The following is a 23,790-nucleotide window of genomic DNA, read 5'->3' as shown; positions in this document are numbered from 1 at the left end:
TTTTAAGAGTGAATCTCTTCGTCTTCCTTGGTGTCTAAGGCATGTTACTCCTTCCTTATTGTTAGCTCAACTAAAATCATGTTTTAATTAATGGTTTTTATGGTATTATTGTGGTATATTTTTTGGTTTTAAAATAGAAGTTGGGTTTTTTTGGTTGTTTATGGTTGGATAATGTTTTCCCATATTTTACTTATGATTTTTTCATGTTATAATTATGGATTGAGCATGTAGTTTCTTGGGAATGGTCAATTTATACTTGGTTTTGATTTTTGAAATATATGCCCTCAACATGTTTGTTAAAATGCCAATGAGAATGATTTTGGCACATCGTATGGCTTTCCTTGAAACTTTTGCATTGCATAATATGGTAATGGAACCTAAACTGGTTTAGTTGGTTTTAAATGGTCTGGAAAGTCATTAATGACCATCGTTTTGATATAATTGGAAATTTTGGAGTCAAGTTATTTTTATGGCTTTGATATGGCATAAAAGGATAGACTTGCGACCTCTAATTTTTGTATGACGATACCAATGGTTAATGACTAATTAAAAGAATCCTTGGTAAATAGTTGGTTAAGTGTGAATAGTTTTAATATGGGATTAAAGAGGACTGTGTTACCAAAGCCATGGAAGGTGGAGGTCCTGGGGGAACAAAACTGGAAACTCATATTGGTTGATGTGAGGTTTGATATTGGTGACCATTTGCATTATTTCACACTTTATATTTTAGGAGATGTTAAAGGCATCTCAGGTTTTTCTATGATTCATTCAGCTAACATGCACTGGGGCCCTTTCAGTAGGGGGATTTGAACCCATATAACCCGTGGATTGTTTTAGGACAGGAAATCTACACAACCATGGTAAAAGGTTTTAAATGCATGCTTAACCCGGTTCTCTTTCCTAATAGGATATATATGTATGTATGTGATTGCATATAGTTTTTACCTTGGTTTGAATTACTGGCATTATTTTATCCTATCTCTGAGTACACTCCAGATTTTACTCCACTAACCGTCTTTAGGTGCTGTATCCCCATGCGATGCAGGAATTACCATAATACCATTCCTTCTTCTTAGTGACTTAGATCTAGGGACAACTTTGAGCCAGACTAAAGTGGTGAGCTTTCATACTTCGAAAGGCTCTATTTCATTCTATGGACTTTATTTATGTAACGCCCTGAATCTGGTACCTAGAATGCTAAATGGTGCTCATGACCTCGAAGGACCACAAGCTAACCCATGAATGATATATGTACCTGAACACTACATAATATAATGTATAAATATGGAAATAAAGGCTATAAGCCCATAAGGTTCAAAATTGAGACATAATATCTATTAAAATATAACATCTAGGTGGGGAATAAAATACCCAAAACAACTTAAATAACTAACTGAACATGCTAGTTTGAAAGCCTCCAAACTATCTGAATAAGGAGTTGATAGGACATGTCTCCAACTAACTCCAACAATTGAAATAAATTAATTAATGAGATAATAAAGTAATGGTTATGTCTTCAAAGGATAACGACTTACTACTAACTCTGACTGCTGAGACTAAAATGCTACTGATGCTCTGGAGCTCGTACTTCTGAACGTATAGTATAAAACACCATAGCACAAATACATCAGTATATTTGAATGTACTGGTATACATGTGAGGTAGGCTGAATACAAGGGTTCACATGCATGAACTATACTTACTGAATGGATAACATGAATGTAAGAATGCATGCATAAATACATATAACTGTAACTGAGTTCATGATAACATGATTACTGAGTCTGAGTACTGATAACATGAGATATTGATACTGAACGACTGTATCTGACAGTCTAGGTTCTGATGGAACTAGTTGAGTTTCATGCTATTCTGAGTTGACTATATCAGACAGTCCTAAATTTTATAGAACTATCTTAGTTCTATTACTGAGAATGAAAGACTGTATCTGACAGTCCTAATTCTGTAACTAAAAATATGAGAAGTAGTCATCTAACCGATATGCCCCAAATAATGCAATATAGTTAAGCCGGGGTCTAATCTATAACCTCAATTAGAAGGGTGTTAATACCGCGCCACTGGTAAGGACAATCTGTGATTAACCCTTATATGACAAATAAATGTAGTGAGAAAGGTGGGAACCCTCATATAACAGGTTAAGCCACCTCATCTACCCTCATATATCAGGCTATAATGTCTCAAGCTATGCTGGCTACGTAGTTCTGGAATGCAAGGATTGGTTCTAAGAATCACACCCTCATATAACAGATGGTTTCCCATCCTTGGGTTCATTCGGTGCTAATTTCTACTCCCATTTGAATAGATACTAAACATGATTAGTAGAACTGAACTGGACTGAGTTAACTGAGTTTTATTAACTGACGGAATACTACTAAGATTACTGAGTTTTCCTGAGTCATGAGACTGAATGAATTCTATAGATAATGGCTTGACTGAGAGTATCATGAAAACATGACACTGATTCTAGACACACAACTAAATTTTCTTGATGGGAAGAAGCTGACAAAGCATGACTTTCTTGAATACATGACCAACATCAACAATCCAAAATATAATAAGTTGGAGATTCCATGAAGTACGAGTTCTAAAGCACCACAATGGCTATAGATATATCCATAATTCATTGGCTAAGACATTTCATCAAAACACTAGACATGCATAACCTTGTACATAAATGGGGATTTCATATTATCATACTAGTATGACACTTTTCCTTCACATAGGCATTTAATCGAACACATGAGGAGCATGCTTTGGTTATACAATCATCAACATATCTAATAATCATGGATACATCAATCAATGTGTAAATTGAAGGATTTTTCATGATTAATATGCAAATCACCACATTCTAGGGTCAATCATTGGAATATGTAATTTGAAACATGGATCAAAACCCCACAACATCATGAACATGAATTTTCATTCAATTTAAATCATGACATTCATAAATACACAAATCTTAGATTTTGAAAAGAGATTCTTGAGCTTCATGGGTGAAAGGGACCCATGAATCAAAACATAACATACCTGGGTTGTGAGTTTATTGAAGTTCATGGACTTGAAGAACTTGGAGTCTCTTAATTTCTTGAAGAATGATTTGAATCTTGTTCTTGGGGATTATCTTTAAGAGAAAACCCTAATTTTATATTCTAGATGGATAATGAACTTATAAAACTTTATCTGATATTATTAGGGGTTAAAACGGGTGGGAAAAAACCCAAATATCCTTTTAAAAATGACTTTAAAATAACTAAATGAACTATATGATGGTGGGTGTGATGGTCCATTGCTAGATTGATGGTCTGTCGGTCCTGACCATCACACCTAGGCGAATAGGGGTTCACTGCCTCTACTGTGATGTATTGGGCGATGGTCCATCTCTAGTTCGACGGTCTGTCGGCCTAAGCCATTATCCTTAGGTAGAAGGTGGTCTCACTACCTCCACTGTAATGGTATGGGGAATGGTCCATTGCTAGCTCAGCAGTTCGTCGGCCTTCATCGTCTTACCTGGGCAGTGTTGACTCCTTTTTATATTTTGGCCATACCTTTCTCTTTTGAGGTTAGATTTTGGTGGAATGGGTATCGATGGAAATCTTATTCAATTTTCCACTCAACAAAAAGTGAAAAAAAGTGGATTCATCTTGTAAAGCAAGTTTCTAACATTCTTTGGATGATTTCAAGCTAGGTAGAAGTATGGGGTATTATATTTTATTTTTATTATTTTCTTAGTTTGGTTTTGGCTATGGTCAGGGGCATTTCCCTACAGGATTTCATTGATACTTGATAGAGGCTTTGTCAGAGAACTATGGGCATGGGCAGTGTTAGTGTTGGTGTTAGCCTTGGTATTGGTATTTGCATTGGGGTTGGCATCGATTAGATATTTGATTGAGGTTATTGAATTATGATTATATAATTTTTTTAATGTCTTTAAAATATTATTATTTTATCTTTTTATATGTTCAAAATTCATCTGACATAGGGTATAGGGCAGTTATGATTGGGTATTGGTGGTGGTCTTCGATCCTGGTTGGAATTAAGATCCCCGATAAGACTAGACCCTAGTTTGGGTCTTGTTAGATTGGTATCAGGATAAGTACCCTCTTCCAAGGATTGATGATTTGTTTGATTAGTTTTAGGGTGATAAGTTTTTCTCCAAGATTGATCTTTGATCTGGGTATCATCAGTTAAAGATTAGGGAGGTTGAAATCCCTAAGATTTCCTTTCATACTTGGTATGGATATTTTTATTTTTTGGTTATGTCTTTTGGTTTAACCCATGCCCCAACGGAATTTATGGATTTGATAAATAGGGTCTTTCATCAATTTCTAGACTTGTTCGTCATTGTGCTCATAGATGATATTATGGTGTACTCTAAGAGTGAGGTGCATATTGCTAATCACTTCTGTGTCATGTTTCATAACCTAAAAGAGCATTAGTTGTATGTCAAATTTTCAAAATGTGAGTTTGATTTGAACATTGTCACTTTTTTAGGTCATGTCATTTCTGGTGAATAGATCATGATGGATCCACAGTAAGTTATAGTGGTTAAGAAGTGTCCTGGACCCATGAATCCAATAGATATTCAGAGCTTCTTGGGTTTCCCTAGTTACTATAGGAGGTTTGTGGAGAGTTTTTATTTTATAGATGCCCCGTTGACTAAGTTGAGTTAGAAGAAAGTAAAGTTCTTATGGTCAGGTGCTTGTGTGGGTGGTTTCAGAAAGCTGAAGGATAAGTTAACTTCATCTTTTGTCTTGAACTTACCCAAAGAAACAAATGGATTTGTGGTATATTTTTTTCATCCCATGTAGGGCTTGGTTGAGTTTTGATGTAGCATTACAAGGTGATAGCTTATTCCTCTAGACAGTTGATAGCTTTCCTGAGGCACATAAGTCACACTGTGTCATTCATCCTAGTTGGACAAAAATATATAATAAACTTAAGAAGATGTATTGGTGGAACAATATGAAGTGGGATATGGCTAGTTTTGCATACGAGTCATATGGTATAGGTACAGGGAAGGTGACCCAACTTGTAAAATGTCTAGTAAGTGATAGTTAGTTTTTTGTTGTTGTCACCACTTGGTGGGTATGGGTCGTATGGTTTATTGATGGGTCATTGGGTTGATCCTTTACTTAATTTGAAACTTATTGACTTAAATTAGCTCTAAGTATGAGTGGCTCACTAAGAGCCGTGAGGATAGGGTAAAAATGGGTAATGGAGTCATATATTGTCCAATGTCTAGCCTTGATGTTCTCTTAGGGTACGATTAAATGGTACTAGTCGTATAGTGTGGTAATGGGTTGGGTAAGGGAGTTGTATGTAAGACAGAATATGGTGCCCAACTTTCTGACCTAGTGTCGAGTTGAGGGTACCTCTCATATGTTGTGGTGACGAGTTGGAGGGTCCACTCGTACCCATCTACAAGTTTTCTACAATCTTAAGTTAGGGGTATTCTGTAAATTTTCCCTCTTAACTCCTTTTGACCCCATGACATAAAACACCTTTTGGGGCTACATTAACCTATTATTCTCATTCAAACATTCTTAAAATCTCTATCAAGATCTTGGTTAAAGAAAAGGCTAGGGTTTCTACAAGACAATCAATTAGGGGATTTCAAGAGTGAATCTCTCCATCTTCCTTGGTGTCTAAGGCATGCTACTCCTCCCTCATTGTTGGATCAACTAAAAGCATATTTTAATGAGTGGTTTTCATGGTATTATTTTGGTGTCATTTTGGTTTAGAAATAGAAGTTAGGTTTTTTTGGTTATTTATGGTTGGATAATGTTTCCCATATTTTACTTATGACTTTTCATGTCATAATTATGGGTTGAAAATGTTGTTTCATAGGAATGGTCGGGCAGTTGATACTTGGTCTTGGTTTTTGAATTATATGCCCTCAACATGTTTGTTAAAATTCCAATCAGAATGATTTTGTCACATAATATGACTTCCCTTAAAACTTTTGCATTGCATAATATGGTAATGGAACCTAAACTGGTTTTGTTGGTTTTATATGGTTTGGAAAGGCCTTAATGGCCATGGTTTTGGTTTAATTGGAAACTTTGGAGTCAAATTGGTTTAATGCTTTGGTATGACATAAAAGGATAAACTTGAAACCTCTAATTTTGGTATGACGATACCAATGGTTAATGCATAATTAAAATACTCCTTGGTAAATGGTGGGTTAGGTGTGAATGGTTTTAATATGGGCTTAAAGGGGGTTGTGTTAGAAATCTGTGGAAGGTGAATGGTTATGTCATACTTTATGTTTTTGGAGATCTTTTAGGAATCTTAGGTTTTTCTCCAGTTTGTGAGACTAACACACACCTGGGCCCTTTCAGTAGGGTAAGCTGAACCATATAGCCCTTGGGTGGTTTTAGGGTGGCAGAGGAACACAACCTAGGTAAAAGGTTTTAAATGCATACTAAACCCAGTTACCTTTCCCGACATGATATATATGTATGTATGTGATTGCATGTAGTTATTTACCTTGTTTTGAAGTACTGACATTATTTTATCTTATCCCTGTGTACATGCTAGCATTCACTCCGAAAACCATCTTCGGGTACTGTATCCCCACTAGATGCAGGAATCGGCCATACTATCATTCCTCCTGCTTAGTTACTTACATTTGGGAAAAGCTTTGAGTCAGACTGAAGTGGTGAGATTCCATATTCTAGAAGGCTCCATTTCATGCTATGGACTTCTTTTATTTTTGTTATTTCCTTGGTTTGGTTATGGTCGTGGTCATGTATCAACTGAATGTTATTGATTCTGGATAAAATCTTTGTTAAACAACTATGGGCATGGGTAGTGTCGGTATTGGTATCAACCTTAGTATTGGTGTAGGCATTGGGGTTTGCACCAGTTGGATATTTGATTGAGGTTGCTGGATTCTGATCATAGACTTTGTTTAATGTCTTTGAAATATTATTGTTGTATCTTGTTATATATTCGAAATTCATCTGACATAGGGTATAGGGAGGTTATGATTGGGTATTATGGTTGGTCTCTAGTCCTAGTTGGACTTTAAATACCCGACACATCCAGACCCTGGTTAGGGTTGTGTCAACATGTTCAAATCTACAAAAGAAAAAAGGGACAACAAGATGAGAAGAAGCTGTTGGAGATCACTAGCAACATTATATAAGAAACATCAACTGATCCTGCAAGTGGAATACACCACAAAAAAAGATATAGCAAGAGTTGTATCAGTAGAACCATTCATACCGATAGTCAACATCAACTAACCAAGGTTAAATCACATTAACATAATGTAGAATTTCAAGATCAAATAGGGATATGAATAAAAAATGAATTCCCTTGATTTCCTTCATATTACTACTCTTAACTTTAATATACACTCGAAACTTGAACTGTTTAAGGTGACTAAAGGACCTATTTCATCTTATCATATCTCACAAATAACCACTAGTTTCATGATTCAATAGTTATTAATAAATTACCATTATTCCACAAGCGCACTCTAATTCTTTGGTGTCCTACCTAAGCAACTGTAGTTTATTCATTCAATTCTGCTTATTCCCACATTATACAATTAATAATTTATTAACCTCATTTATTATAGCCCAAATTTATTCACTCCTAGCAAAACATGAGTTTGTCCAATCAGTTGAGCATTCCATTGTAGGAAACTACCAAGTTCATCATCTTAAAGTCATATTAAGGAAATTAAAGAGTTATCTACACACACACCCAATTCATAATACCAAGAACCAGATTATTAAGTAAACAAACCATACAAAAGTAGAAAGTATATCAATAACTAAATGGTCCACATAAGGATCATATTATTTATCAACATAAATGGTTTACTCTAGGAACCCAAGATAATGTATAATATAAATAATTCTGATCCACTCAAGGAACAATCAAAATGTCCAAATCGTAATGTATATGTATGCTATGGGAAATATGGTCGCCTTCTAGATATGACCTTTTCTAAGGCCCCGCAAAATTTCCAATCTTAATTCAGTCTTTTAGGCTTGTCAAGGGGTCCCACACTTGGAAAATTATAGCTAAGTTCCCAGGATTAGTTTATTTTTGGCCTTCGGAAGTTGGCAATCTCATTTCACGACTTTATTGTCCTCTAATGGTCGGTATTTTTGTTAAATTGTGATCAGAGAGGTCAATAGGTGTTCCCGAACAAGTTTAGGATTTTTTAAAACTCGTTTAAACCATGTTTGGTATCCCAAAATAGTGGACCAATACGATCTTGGCGCACCACATTGGTTAACATTGTTGCAGGGACTGCCAGTAAAACTATTGAGGCTTGGCAAGATCATGGTGCGACGCGTCTAGTATCGTGTCAATGCCATTGATGCGCCACATCACCAATCGCGTTGATGCCCAGTTTTCAGTCATTAAATATCTGCATATTTAAGGACAAAAAGGTCAATTTTCCACCCCTATATGAGCCTATAACATGAGATTCAACTAGGGTTTCACCAAATATAGTTGTTTCTCTCAAATTCCCTCAAGAACAAGTCTAAGGTTTTCAATTGAAGGTCCTAATCCAAGAGATTCCATTGTTAATCTTCAAGAAGTTTCTATCTAAGGTATGTTAAGTGTTAATTCATGAATTTCTTTCATCCACAAAGCTCAAGATCCTATTGTAAAATCATAAATTATGATGTTCATGTTGTGGGTTGATTATGACCATGATGATGTTATTGTGTTCCCAAGTTGGAATCTTTAATGTGTTTTCATGAATCTATGTTAGCATGTGGGTTGAAATCTATTAAATTGTATTGATTTAATGTTCACGCCAAAGCCTAAATTTATGAAGTTATGCACGCAAGGTGTTTGATAAAATGTCTAAGAGAGCAAGAATTATGCATTATGACTCATTAGGGCTTAAATGATGAATTCATGCTTTACCCTTATATTAAAAATAACTCCCATGCTATTGTTATACATTGAAACTGTTTGATGGAATGCCTATGAGACTGTGAAACCATGATATGTTTGAATGCATTCCTCTACATGTACAAGATTACGAATATCAAATACTTCACGAAAATCCCCAATGATTGTGCTATAAATTGTTGATTATGGTTATGTGTTAAGAAGTGTCATGTCTTATCAGTTTAATGCTATCGAGTCCTGGGGGTACTTGTATCCAAAAATTTAGCTGTGTACCGAGAGACATTGTCAGTTTTTATGATACTCGCAATCAAGCCATGATCCTTAGAATTCAGTCAGTCACATGACTCAGGAAAACTTAGTAAATTCATTATCAGTCCAGTCCTATTCAGTAATCTCAGTAATCTCAATAAACCCAGCTAGTTAATAGAACTTAATAGTATTCAGTCAGTCAATAAAATTTAGTGAACTCAGTCTAGTTTGTCTCAGTATAATCAGTTCATTGTCGATTCAGTTGGGAGTAGGATTCACCATTGAGAGAACCTAAGGATGGGAACTCACCTGCCAGCAGAGGGTGTGATTCTTAGAAGCAATCCTTGCATTCTGGAACTATGTAGCCAACATAGGTTAAGACACCAAATCTATTAGTTGAGGGCTGATGAGGTGGCTTAACCTATTAGATGAGGGTCCCACCATTCTCCTTAGAGTACCTGCCAGGTGAGGGTCGCTCACAGCTTATCCTTACCAGTGGCGCGGTATTGGCACCCTTCCAATTGAAGCTATAGATTGGACCCCAACTCAGCTATAATAGCTTATTAGGGGCATGTCGATTAGATGACTACATCCCACAATCTAAGTCTCAGTCTTCAGAATAAAACTCAGATAGTTCTCCAGATTTCAGGACTATCAGATACAATCACTCAATTCAATATGGAACTCCACTAGTTCCATCAGAATCAGGACTGTCAGGCATAGTCACCCATTATTAGTTATATCAGTTATTAGCAATCCATGTTATCAGTATATTCAATATTCAGAATTCCCCATGTTTCAGTTACAGTTATGTTTCCATGCAAGTATCCTCACGCAGTCATGTTCATGTTTATGTTATCAGTTAGTTATAGTTCATGCATATGAACCCCATGCATTCAGCCTTACCTCACTTACGTACTAGTATATTCATATGTACTGACGCATATTTTTCTTTTGCACTATGGTGTTTTAAACCATAGGTTCGAATGCTCAGGTTCACGATCATGCATAGACAGCTTCAGGTTTTAGCAGTAGTAGACAAGATGTGAGTCCTCATCATTCGAGGATGCTTTATCATCTCAGTATTTTAGTACTTAGTTTATTTCAGTAGTTGGAGTTAGTTGGGGACATTCCTATCAAATCCTTATTCAGACAGTTTAGAGGCTTTCAGACTAGATATTCAGACTTTAGTATTTTCAATTATTTCAGTTGTTTTGGTATTGTTATACCACATTTTAGTTATATTTTAGTATTACTGTTTTGAACTTTCTGGCATGTTTCAGCCCATTATTCTGCATTTACAGTGTTATTGTACAGTTATTGTAGCAGGTACTAGTCACGGGTTAGCTAGTGGTCTTTCAAGATTATTAGCATCGTGCAGCGTTCGGGGTACCAGACTCGGGGCGTTACACATTGTCATGACCCAATTTCTAAGTCATGATGGCACCTACTTTATCACACTAGTAGGTAAGAAAAACCCTATCCCATAGCATGAAGTAATGGGCTAATTAGTACAAGGTATACAAAATACTGAACAGAAGCATTCAATGAAACTATCTCAATAGAAATATCAAGCAAGAGAGGAAGAATATAAGAATATCCTATGACCTAGTAAGGTCCATTCAAGAGCTAATAAATTTAAAAATAGGAGTAATAAATAGTATAAAATATACATGCAGTATTGAAGGTGAAAAATGTCCAAAAATAATAAAAGGAGAGAGGATCAACTTTGGCTCTAAAAGCTCACCCTATATTCAAATCCCAAAAGCAAGATGGATAAGATGTCAGTGGTGGTGACTCATACTCTAATCTACATCAGAAAATGATACAAAAGTGTAGAAAGAGCATCACAATAGTATATACTCAGTAGGCATCATCGACTGACTGAGCTAAATCATAACAAAAGTATGATAAAAATGTGAAAATAAGGTAAAGTCATGGAAATATATAATATCTACTTTACAATACCAATTTTAAGAGTAAGTGATGTGTAACACCCGGGACTACCCCTGGATGTTACACAATGCTTAAAACCACACGTGATCCCAAGATAACACATGTACTGGCATACTGTTTGAGCAACTGATCTATAATGTAAATAAAAGCTAAATTTGCTGAGCGGAAGCATAGTCATGAGAAAATTTGAATAAATAAGCTACTGTAATATTTTACATCACGATAAATCTAAAGAAAGAACTCCAATTACATGAATGACTCCGACTGGCTATTTATGAAGCCTCTACTATACTGACTATAGATAGCTGGGACATGCTTCCAGCTCCCACTAATAAATACATATGGATAACAAAAAATAAAACACATTGACTGCAATGGATTAGAGTCCCTGAAATAGGGGAACGCATCACCTGCTGGCTGAATGCCGAGAACTATCTGATCCTGGTGTATGGACTACATCTGGCACCTACATTATGAAGGAATATATCCACAAATGCATAAATGTGGTTAGTACGTTGGAATGTATAGAGTGTATAGGGACATGCACTAAATCATTAAAATATTTAAAACATTCTTTAAAATTGAGGATATAAGTTATTTGCTGAAACATATACTTAAAACATGGCTATACATGAAAACTGTAAATCATAGTGAGATTTATAAATCATGAGCCAAAAATAATTCTATAAGATGGGAAATGGTAGAAACATGAATACTGTATATAAATCTCACGTAAATTTGAAAATGTTGTAAAACTAAACTGAGGATCATTTATGGATGTTGAGCATGAAAACATGAACATGTAATACTGAGAATGCAAGACCAAGTATAGCATGTACTGACATGATCTTAATATTTGAATATTTAAAATACTCTGTAAACTAACTGAATAAATACTGAAATCTAGCCACTTGGTCAAGTAAACCTGAATTGAGATAGATGGATGACTCACTGAAACTGTGGGAGCTATCATCTAACTGACATAAACCATGTGAGCTATCATGGAGTCCAACGTTTAACCCACATTAAGGAGGGATGTTCTATCCTTTCCATCAAAGTAGAACCTGAACTGGAGTGATTACTAAACTGAGCCTATATTGGGTAAAAGAGGATACTCTCTGGTGAGGCCCTTAAACCTACGGTGGAATGTTGTTTATGGGAAGTAGGATGCGCTAAACCCATACTTCCCTCTCTGTGCTATATCCTACTCCCAATTGAAAGACACGAAAATATTAATTAGTACATTATTGATAACTGATAAGATCAGGGCATGATATTTTTAAAATAATAGTGCATGCAGAGTCTGAAGTAATCATAAATATGTAAGTTGACTGACTTATTACTTGGAAGGTCTAAAACGTAAATAAACACATAGTTATCGGGTGTTCATAACCTTCCAACACAGAATGACTACAAAAATATGATAACAATATTTAAAACAGTGACATAAAGTCATACTTCAAAGACCAAAAACCTAATAGGTGTCACCAAATTGATAAAGTCCTTGAATTTGAATACATGAATGTATTAAACTTGAAAGGATAACAGTTTCACTTGGTTTAATTCATAATTTGATAATTTGTCATGGGAACAATTGAATATCACCTGAGTAGTTGAAATTCAACGAATTAAGTAATCTAATTTTCATAGGGAAAACATGTTGACATGGCTTGAATTTAAATTTCTAAGACGACATGGATTAAATTCATGATTTACATGGATAATCTCATAAAAGAAGATTAAAAATACACACTTGAATAAAAAGGGGATGTTTGGGACTAAATGGGTGGAAAGAACCCATTTATAAATACCCCACATACCTGAATGTTCAAGCCTTGGAATTTCTTGGTATCGAACTTGAATTTGATGAATCCTAGTTGGTTTTGGGGAGAAAGAAAATTCCCCTTTTTCTCTGTGATGGATGATTTCTAAGTTATGATAGGTTAGGGTAGTTTTTACGCTTTATAACTATTTTTTGGAGGGTGAAACAACGTAGTTTTGGGGTTGAACAGGTGGAAAAAGACCAAAAAAACCCCTTAGAAATCGTCTGGAAGTTTTCCCAACGAGTCGTCACAAGAAACCCAAATTTCAACCCCTACTATTGTGGGTACGACTCCTCCTGAAGACACGTATGGTCTGCTTTCGAGTTGTATCAGTGAGTTGTAACCACTGACAACTTTGACACTACTTCAATAATTTTACCATAACTTTTCACCCTGATATCATATTAGGAAAAAATTGTATCATTAGAAAGATAATTCAACTATCTATATTTCGTAGGTCTTTAGCTCAGAAATTAATATTATAGTAGAAGTTAAACTTGTTTGAATATAACTATGGTTATATTCTTCATAAGAACTTAATCGCTAAGGGATGTTTCGACTTGTTCAAGAGCTAGAAGCTATTTGAGGACTTAATATATGTCTAAGTAACTTTTAAAGCTATCAAAACATGGGGCTTGATTCTTGCATCCTTTACTAGTCAGGATATGATTCATATATTATGACTCCAAACAAGTTATTACGACTTGTAGCCACTACTCATAAACTGGACAGAAACTTAGGGAACTTACACTGTTACCCTTATGACTCTACATTATGCAACTCATACCATGCCTTGATGACTTCTAGGGTTAACTCGTATCCACAATGTACTTCAATTACTCCACATTTCCATAGGTATGACTCAAACATATGACTTGTATGTTGTTTATACGTCTTAATGAGATAAGTCGTACGTTGTATAGGAGCTTTTAGACATGTGGCATTACATGATGATTATGCATACTGAATAAATCAAACAAAATACAGTCTAACTATAAGCTAGCTGGCCCTCATAAGCATAGAAAGTGCAAATTAATGAGGGAAAACCCCAGTCGAGCCCCCATTAGCCCGGTGGGTGCAAAAAAGATGAGATTACCAATAATCAAAACATAAAGTGAACAACAACAAAACTACAGAGATTTTTTCAAACCATAATACCAGACTTGAACTAGAACTAGGAAGCGGTATCATCATAATAATGTCATAAAAAGATCATACATGTCGAACTTGAATCAAAACTAGAGTATTAAACCATCATATTAAAGTATCACATAAGAATCACAATTGTTGTATGTGAACTAGAACTTGTAAGTAAGTACAAGGTTACAAGTTTAGCCAAAGGTAGAAAAAGTGTCTAAATCATTCTGAGGATAAAGAATTATTCTAGGGTATTTAGAGAAAACCTCCCATGTCTAAGAGGTGCTAATTTATATTTTAACCTAAAAAAGATCGGTGGGGCCCGCTACTAATCTAAAAAATTCATATAAAGACAAGTTTCTATCAAAAACTAGTATAAGTTTATGAAGTTCCACTACTAAATATTAAATAAGTCAAAACTAGGCTTGAGATAATAACCTTACACCAAGGAGGAAGAATGAGCTCAATCTCTACCTAAAATGGCTATCTAAGCGAGTAAATAATACAATGGTCACTTATCATGAAACCAAGCCATAAAACCTTACCCATTGCTACAGTAATACCATATCGATATCAGAATAAAGCTTAATCTAAGAGGGAAGTAAGCCTATCCCACCTAGATTCCACCAAAACCTCGATAAAGTCCACTAAAGCTTTTTCTTTATGAAAAGCCTCTGCATACTTCTATGCTATCAAAATAATATTCTATGCATTAAAACAAGAATAACAAGACTCATATTGCATAAAAATGCTATAGATCCAAATCAAGCAAAAAATCCCATGTAGGGACGTTTATGAAATCACAACTTTAAAGCCATCAAAATGTCCATCTAGGATCAATGGTTATTTATCCTCAAAAATAGATGAAATTCAAGCACAAATGAACCTTAAATCATCCTATAAAGTAAACTAGAGATTTGGATTTAGATAAAAAATTTAACGAAAAAGTAATGGTAACTTATAAAGTAGAGGTGAGAAAATAACCATTGCCTTAAATACTACCAGGGGTCGCTTCTTCGCGATTGCAGGGACCTATCGCGAACACAATGCTTTACACGACTTACTCATCGCAAACATGGAGGTCGAAGCAGGAATGCAATGAACAATCACTTTAGTCTTTGCGATTGCGGCCCATGGCCTCATGAATCTGATGAATAATGACTTTGGCCTTCATTAACGTGACTGAAGACTTGTGAAAACACATGCCATTTTTTGTCCTACACTAGTAGAAGCTGCACCAACAACTTGGCAAGTTTGCCAAGTTTCCAACCAGACCCTTGGGATTTTTTAAGAATCTTATGAACATAAACATACTATGCTACCCTATCAAGTTTTACATTTAGGACTCAATGGTACCTTTGAAAATTCCCTCTAAAGTCATTTTTATGAAATATAGGTCCCATACCATAAGGTTGTTTTAACAAAAATTCACTTAATAGCCTAAACATATCTAGAAGCCTTGGTACCTAACCTAAGGTTCCCCCAAACCAAAAATCGACATTTTAGATTAAAAAAAACTATTAGAATTGGAATGTGAGCTCGTTTACCTATATTCTAGGCTCAATACCTATTCTTAAGAGCAAGAACTTCAAAACTAGGAATTCTCTTGAAAAAACAAATGAACTGCACGATAACTGAACTTTTGGCTCTACCAAGTAATTAATGTATTGCAACAGCTGTGGGAAAGCTCTAAACACCAAAACAGTTCAAAAATGTAGAACCAAAACTGAAGGCTCATTACTATACCTAATTCTAAAAGGAATTTCATCCACAAAGTAAAGGGTCAAGATGTAGCTGAAGCTCAATTTTGTATGGATACTATCCCAATGTATCACCTTTGATCTCTCAAGTAGCCTTCTTAATTGGACGACGTCCTCACTAAAATATCTCTAGAGCGCATCCACCTGACCATCCGCCTGACATCCCTAGTCAATAAAGAAGCTAGCTCCTACACAAATTTCAACCTGTCACCTAACTGAATCGAGTCCCATAGAAGCACATATGACTTATCAGGAATGTAGCACTGCAACATGGATACACGAAAAAATTGGGTGAATAGTTGAAAAGAATGAGGGCAAGGCCAACTCATAGGCTACCTCTCCAACATTTTGAACTATCTCAAATGGCCTAATATACCTGGGGCTAAGATTTCCCCTCTTCTCAAACCTCATCACACCTTTTATGGGCAATACTTAAAGGAAAACTTGATCACTAATGCCAAACTTCAAAGGGTGAGCCAAAGGTTAGTATAACTCCTTTTTCTACTCTAAACTACCCATAACTTACCCTAGATCATCTCCATCTATCCAAAAACTCACAAAGCAAGTCGGTACCATGAGGACTAACCACAAAAGTCTCTAACCAGCTAATCAGAGATTTAAAAACCCTACCATACAATGCCTTAATGGTGTCATCTCAATATTCAAATGCTATTATTATAGGAAAACTCTGCTAAAGCTAAGTGCTGCTCTAAATGACCTCCAAAGTCCATCACATACGTGCGGAACATATCCTTCAGAACATAAATAGTTCTCTCTAACTGATCGTTGGTCTGGGGGTAAAACCCGTTGCTAAGATCAACCAGAGTACCCAAATCCTCCTAAAATATCCTCTAAAAGCTAGTAGTGAACACTTAGCCTCTATCTGAAATAATGAACATAGGTACTCCATGAAGTAAAACTATCTCGCAAACATAGATATGGGCTAATCTTTTAGCATTGAAAGAACATTGAATAGGAATAAGATAAGATAATTGGCTCAACCAATCCACTATGATCCAAATGCTGTAAAAAAATGAGATGTCTGAGGCAACCCACTCATGAAGTCCATAATAATCTACTCTTATTTCCACTCGAGAGGGTAGCCTTTGAAGCAATCCACTCAATTTCTGGTGCTCAGCTATTACCTGCTGACAATAAAAGCACTAAGCTATAATGTACGTTGCATTCTTCTTCATCCTACTCCACCGATAATGCTGCCTCAAATCTCTATTCATCTTAGATGTCCTAGGGTGAACAAAATATCAGGAGCTGTGAGCCACCCACAATATCGATTGAATAATATATCTAACCTTTGGAATACACATATAAACATCAAACCTCAGAATACCCTCAGAATTAAATGTAGCCTACACAAGCTCACTCCTCAGCACCTGACCACAAATGCCACAAAGTCTACTATTCTCAAACTTATGATCCCAAATATACTCCATCAAGCTAAATCTAGCCTCAAAATTTGAAAGAATCCTCTTGGTATCTGTAATATCAAATCAAATCATTAAGTTGGCTAAGGATTGAATATCCCAAGCCAATTATCGTTCTAGATTTGAAATGAAGGTCAAGGAGAGAGGATCAGCCCCATCTCTGAAAGTTTGCCCTATCGTTAAATTGCACAAAATAGTTGGATATAATATTAGTTTTGGTGACTCATAATCAGATCTGCATCAGAAAAAAATGTTGAACTATAGCATGAGTACCAAAACAATGGATTCTCAGTCGGCATCATCGATTGATTGAACCTAATCATAATAAAAGTATAATAAAATATCAGAAAATAATATAAAGTTGTGGAAATAAATGATATCTACTTTATTACACCAAATTCAATAATAAACATTGATTATGCATAATGAATAAATCAAACTAAATACAGTCTAACTATAACCTAACTGAGCCCCCAAAATACATATTAAGATGAGTTTCTACCCAAAAATAGTCTAAGCCTTCGCAGTCCACTACTAAATATTAAATAACTCAAAACTAGGCTTGAGATAACAACTTAACACCAAGAAGAAATAATGAGTCCAAAATCTACATAAAATGGCTTTCTAAGAGGCTAAATAATCCAAAGGTCACTAAGCACGCAACTATGTCATAAAACCCTACCAATCTCTAGCAATACACCATAGTGATATCATAATAAAGCTTAATCTAAGAGAAAAGTAAGTCCAGCCTACCTGGATACACTTAAAGCTTGATAAGTTTACTAGATTGGAACTTTACCTTTTTGAGAAGCCTCCGTATGATTCCACACTATTAATATAATAATATACGTGCTAATATGACAATAACAATGGCCATATTGCATAAAAATGATCAGGATCCAAAATCAGGCTAAGAATCTCATGTGGGGCTTGCTTGCAAACTCATAAGTTTGAAACTATCAAAATGTCTCTCTAGGATCAAGGATTATATATCCACAAAAATAGGAGAAATCCAAGCAGAAACAAATCTTAAATTATATTGTAAAGTGAATTAATGATTTGGATTTAAGTAAAAAATTTAAACAATAAATTAATAGTAACTTACAGAATTAAAGGTGAGAGAATAACCAAAACAACGTCTCCAACTCACCCCAAACACTCAATAATCAATATCCACACTTTCTTAACTTTCTATGGTATTTATTGGACTTTATGCTTTAGAATCATGGACAGAAATTGGGTTCCACATCCTTAAAAGATGCCAAGGGTCCTTTCATCGTGATCGCGAGAACCCCATCACAAATGTGATACTTGACCCAGCTTACTTATTACAAATCGGAGGCGTGCTCACAAATTCAATGACCACTCACTTTGGTATTTTCAAAGGGACTTTAGAATACGATGACCAATGAACTTAGACATTGGAAACACGGTTGAAGCCTCGTGGATACAAAGGCTATTTTTTGGCCTACATTAGTTGAAGCTGCACCTTTAACTTGACAAGTTTGCCAAGTATTCAGTCATACCCTCGGAATTCATTTAGAATCTTATAAATACAAAAAAACTATTCTACTCTACCAAATTCAAAATTCCTGACTCAATGATGCTATCAAAATTTTCATCTGAGGTCATTTTGATGAAATATGGGTTCCACAACCAAGGGACTTTTAACAAATAATTTTTCAATAGTCCAAAATAAGTCCAAAATTCTTGGGAATTAAGCCTAGGTTCTCTGTAGTCCAAGAAATCTATGTTCTAGATCTAAGAAATTATTAGAATTGGCATATGAGGCTTTTAACCTTTAGCTTAGGCCAGATACTCAATTCTTAAAAGTGAAAACTTCAAAACATTAAATTATCTCTAAGAACCAAATAATCTTCTTGGTAGCTAAAATGTCAACTTCAACAAGTCATAAATAACTTGGAAAAACTACGGGAAAGCTCTAAATGCTGAAATAGTGTGGAAATGCAGAAAATGACATGGAGCTGCAGGGGATGAGCTTATTCCATGTACTAGTCATACTAGACAAATAAGTTTTTTGCCACCCTTATTCCAATATCCCTTCCCATATATCACCTTAAACCACAAATTCAGTCATTATACATTTAGCATCTAACAATTCACAATAATAACTATGTACTAGTCCTAAGTACAATTTCTATACTAAGTTCATTATAAACCAACAATTGCACTTTGTAACCAAATTAGAGTCATTTACAAGTATGACTTGAAACCAAGAAAACCATATTAATTTGATGAGCACATATACAATCAAAATAAGCCTCAACTCCAATGCAACCATAAACTACAACTCAATTCATAAATAATCGTCTACTTATTACATCATGTCACACCTCATTGATCTTACAAAAAGTGGAATTCGATGTGATAACTCTTTTTAGGATGGTTTAAAAGAGAAGAGTCACCACCTAATGAATTGAGATGCGTTATGGTACCATTCTAAACTAATTAGAAATTATTTAATTATTAGCCTACATCACTAGAAATTCAAGTGTTCAAGTTACCTCGAAGGGAGGTTTTAAGAACCTTTTGAGATCTATAAACATAGGTCCAGACAAAATTCATACATTATGTGGAGATTCTATGTGATACATAAAGGTTAATTATTTTTATTAACTTAATATTAACTAAGTGTTTAAATATGAAAAATAATAAATAAATTAAACATGCAACTCGGTTATTTTCTAATTAGTTATTATCTAGGTGATAAAGTAATAAGATGCATAGATAAGAAAAAATTGTGAATCGAATAACCAAGAAGATAGAAGGGACACAATTTTCATGGTCTTACGACTCGTAGTGAGTCAGTCGTACTCAAAGCATGACTTAGAAAATTACACCCTAGTTTGGTTACAACTTAGGTCACTAGACTCGTAACCACACTATACAACTCGTTTGATGAGTCGTCAATAGGACAATGATCTCAAAGCTTAAGAAATTTTCAGAGGCCAAAGCCTAGGGTATTTCAACCAAATGTGTGTAAAATGAGTCTAAATTTACCTTAAATAAACAAGTAATGGATCTGTCACATAATTTCAAATATGTCGTAATATTTATCCATACAATACTCATTCTTAAAGCCAAGTAATTAAGCCAGTTGCATTAAAACTTACCATAATCGTTTAAACTTTCAAGCTACCCAAATTAAACCAAAGGCTCAAATTATCATTTTTAAACATGTGAAGTTGTCCTAATTCAAATCAAGTAGGAAACATAATCGATGTTAGCATACAAATTTGTTACAAATCTTTAAGTGGGAGAGAATATATCACACAATGCTTAGACTAGGACTTATACGAACATGTGGCTTAATCAAGAGAACAAACCAAACCAAGGAACACAAATCCAATACGATTTGTATAATACAAATATAGAAGAGCATGAATAGACACTTAATTAATAAAAATAACACTAAACTCAAATTAAATTGAGTCTCCAAATCTACCTAAAAATAAATCATGAGTCTAGATGATCAATTGAACACAAGACAAATACGAAATTATCAGACTGAAGATGAGTTTAATATTAAAACCTCAAAGCTTAATAGAGTTGGAACTACTGATTTCACTTTTTCTTAATATTTGGAACTCAACCTGTGAAACCATTGATATTCCATGTGTGGATCTCTACCTTGTTAGATTTTCGGAAGTTCATACGAGAGGAGAGAAATTTAAGGATTTTTGGATTTTTTGAGTAGAGGAGAGCATGGTATTTGGATAGAGAATAGTATAGGGGGTTGTTTCATGGTGTTTGTTGGTGAAGTTTTCCTTAGTACGGAGGCAAAAATAGTGAAGAGATAAGGGTAGTGAAGTCGGAGAGATGGGAAAGGAAAGGGGAAAAGTGAAAAATAAACAACTACTATAGGATACGATGTGGGTTTTTGTTAGAGAGGATAGGTGAGGGACTAATTCCCTACTGCATGGTTGTTGTGTAGTGAAATCGGTGATAGCGACTTTGGAGGAGAGGAGATGGCAGAAAGAAAAATTGAATAGGCATGGCGGCTGATTTTGGGAAAGAGTGAGATTAAGTTAAGGAATTTAGAGGATTACGGGAAAGGAAACGAATATAAGGTTTGATCTAAACTATTGATCTATGATATCAACTACGATTAAAGGTAGAGTGGGTCAAATTTTCATTAAAATTGAATTATGAAATTGGGTCAAATGATTTGGGGCTTAATAATTGAGCGAAGTTGGACTCAATTTAGGCTAAAATTGACATTTATTAGATGAAAATAGGCTAGATTTAAATGAATTGGAGAAAATTTGAATAAAATTAAGATGTTATTTAAATAATAAAAGGCTATATATAATTTAATAAATAAATTATTAGTAATTTACTAATTACTAATATTGTATAACAATGTTATTTTGAAATTAGTTATAAATGAAGTAAGAAAATTTATTAAAAAATATATTCTTAGAAATGAGGCATTATTTAGATAAAGTATGTATATATACAAATTCTCTATGAAATTAATAATGATAATAAATAATACACTTGTAAATTTTGAAATTAAGATATTTCAAAAATAGTAAAATGTATGACTAACTGTTTAAATCTATATATACTTATATAAATAAATTTAATATTTGAGAAAAGAAATCTAAAAATATTAATTAGTCAAATAGAAACCCAAGTTAGATATTAGGAGGTTTGGGTGTCAACACATTAGAACTTATCAAATGAAAACTTCTCAATAATTATTGTGTCAAGTGGACTAAGAAAAATATAATCAAAGACATACCCAAAATCAATCGACTCTAACTTCTATTTTGTGATAATGTAGGGGTTATATTCAGTTATACAAGTTCCTTTAGGTGCTAATACTTGATACTGAGCACACACTATTCCTCAAAAAATTTCATACTTATTACTATACCGTAACCTTTCATCATAATAGCAATCTATTCTACTTCCCAACTCCTAACTTATTCTGATGCCATATTTATCGGTTTATCTCAGAACTCCTCAAAATTCGCTTGGCTAGAATATTAATGTACCTCATTAAAAATTTCAACCTAAGAGATTGTATCACTCATACAAATTATCAATAATATATATAATTCAATGAAATTAACACTGGATTAATAGAAGTTTGCCTCAATTTATCAATTTCTATCCAACCATACACTATTACCCAATTAACATAAGTGACATAACAATATGTATACATTAAACAAATTTATATAATTAGTTATATTTAAACATGATAAAATTCATGTTCGCATTATTTACTACACTTTATGCAGTTTAACACTATGCCCAAGTGTAAACATGATACCTCCCATCAATATATTTCATGAATATGCTTTCTAATTATAGTGTACTACTAAACTAAACCTAACTACATAGGATCATAACTGGTATTATGGAAGAATAAACTCTCATTTCCTAATAAGGTTCTATAATTCCTAACAAAGATTCCATGAATCTATTGTTGAGCTAGCCTTCTCGAAATTACCTCTCTATTCATATCGTTTTCAAATCTAAGGACAACCCTATGGTGTTTCTAGGTAGAGGATGTAACATCATATATTTTAATATAATAAGGAAAAACTATTTAATGTATATATCTGATTGTCAGATTCCCGCTATAGCACCCTAGTTGTTGTTGCAGTCGGAAGTGTCCACTATGAATGGATGGAGGCAGTAAATGTTCCCTAAATTTTTTTCTTCCAAAAATTATGTTTTGAGTTCATCTATTAAGAATCTTACAAACACCTTGATAAGTTCAAAGTTACAATCCATTAGTAACAACTGGACGGTTCATTATAGTAAATATCAATTTACCCATCATTTGTTCTTCAACAATAGTAGAAAGAAATACGAGGTTTGTGTAATTCCAGGGCATTGACTCTCCACATCACCTACTAGCCTTACACTGGAATTAACTAGTATTTATACATATAATGCACCACCAAAAAGTACAGAGTAACTATAAGCATATACCTACCCCTAACTAAAACTATAAATCTAATCCCATCTATATAGGTATTCCTAGCCATGAGATAAGGGGTTTCTCTCTTATTATTAAGTCATAGTCAACTTTTATTGGAATAGTTGTTTAGAACAAGGAATATGAGAAAACAAGGAAACATAGGACTCATCTACATAAAAACCACACAATAAAAATCAAAGCAAAATAAAATTCCCTATCCCCTAGGGTCTGGCTTCCATTGCAGTGGGAAGTGGGCAGTTATAGTGGCACATAAACGATTTAAGAAGGAGAGAAATAGGTTAAGTTCCCATTTTTCTTTCTTTCGAAAACTCAAACTCTCCCATACATTCTATCCAGTTACTCCTTTTCAACGTCAAATTCAAGGTATATTCTTACTCTAACTCTGTCTCTTTAAATTATAACACTCATTTTTAAGGATTTGGTTTAGAATTTCATAGAAATGGCAGAGGTTGGGATAGTTTGGGAATGCTTGACTTGTTTCCCATTTCATTATGGATTCATAAAGCATGATTATTTCTCTTACATTT

The sequence above is a fragment of the Capsicum annuum genome, chromosome 6 (assembly GCF_002878395.1).
Source record: "Capsicum annuum cultivar UCD-10X-F1 chromosome 6, UCD10Xv1.1, whole genome shotgun sequence".
NCBI classification, from domain to species: domain Eukaryota; kingdom Viridiplantae; phylum Streptophyta; class Magnoliopsida; order Solanales; family Solanaceae; genus Capsicum; species Capsicum annuum.
The sequence above is the reverse complement of the archived record's forward strand: the minus strand, read 5'-3'. Positions refer to the sequence as shown.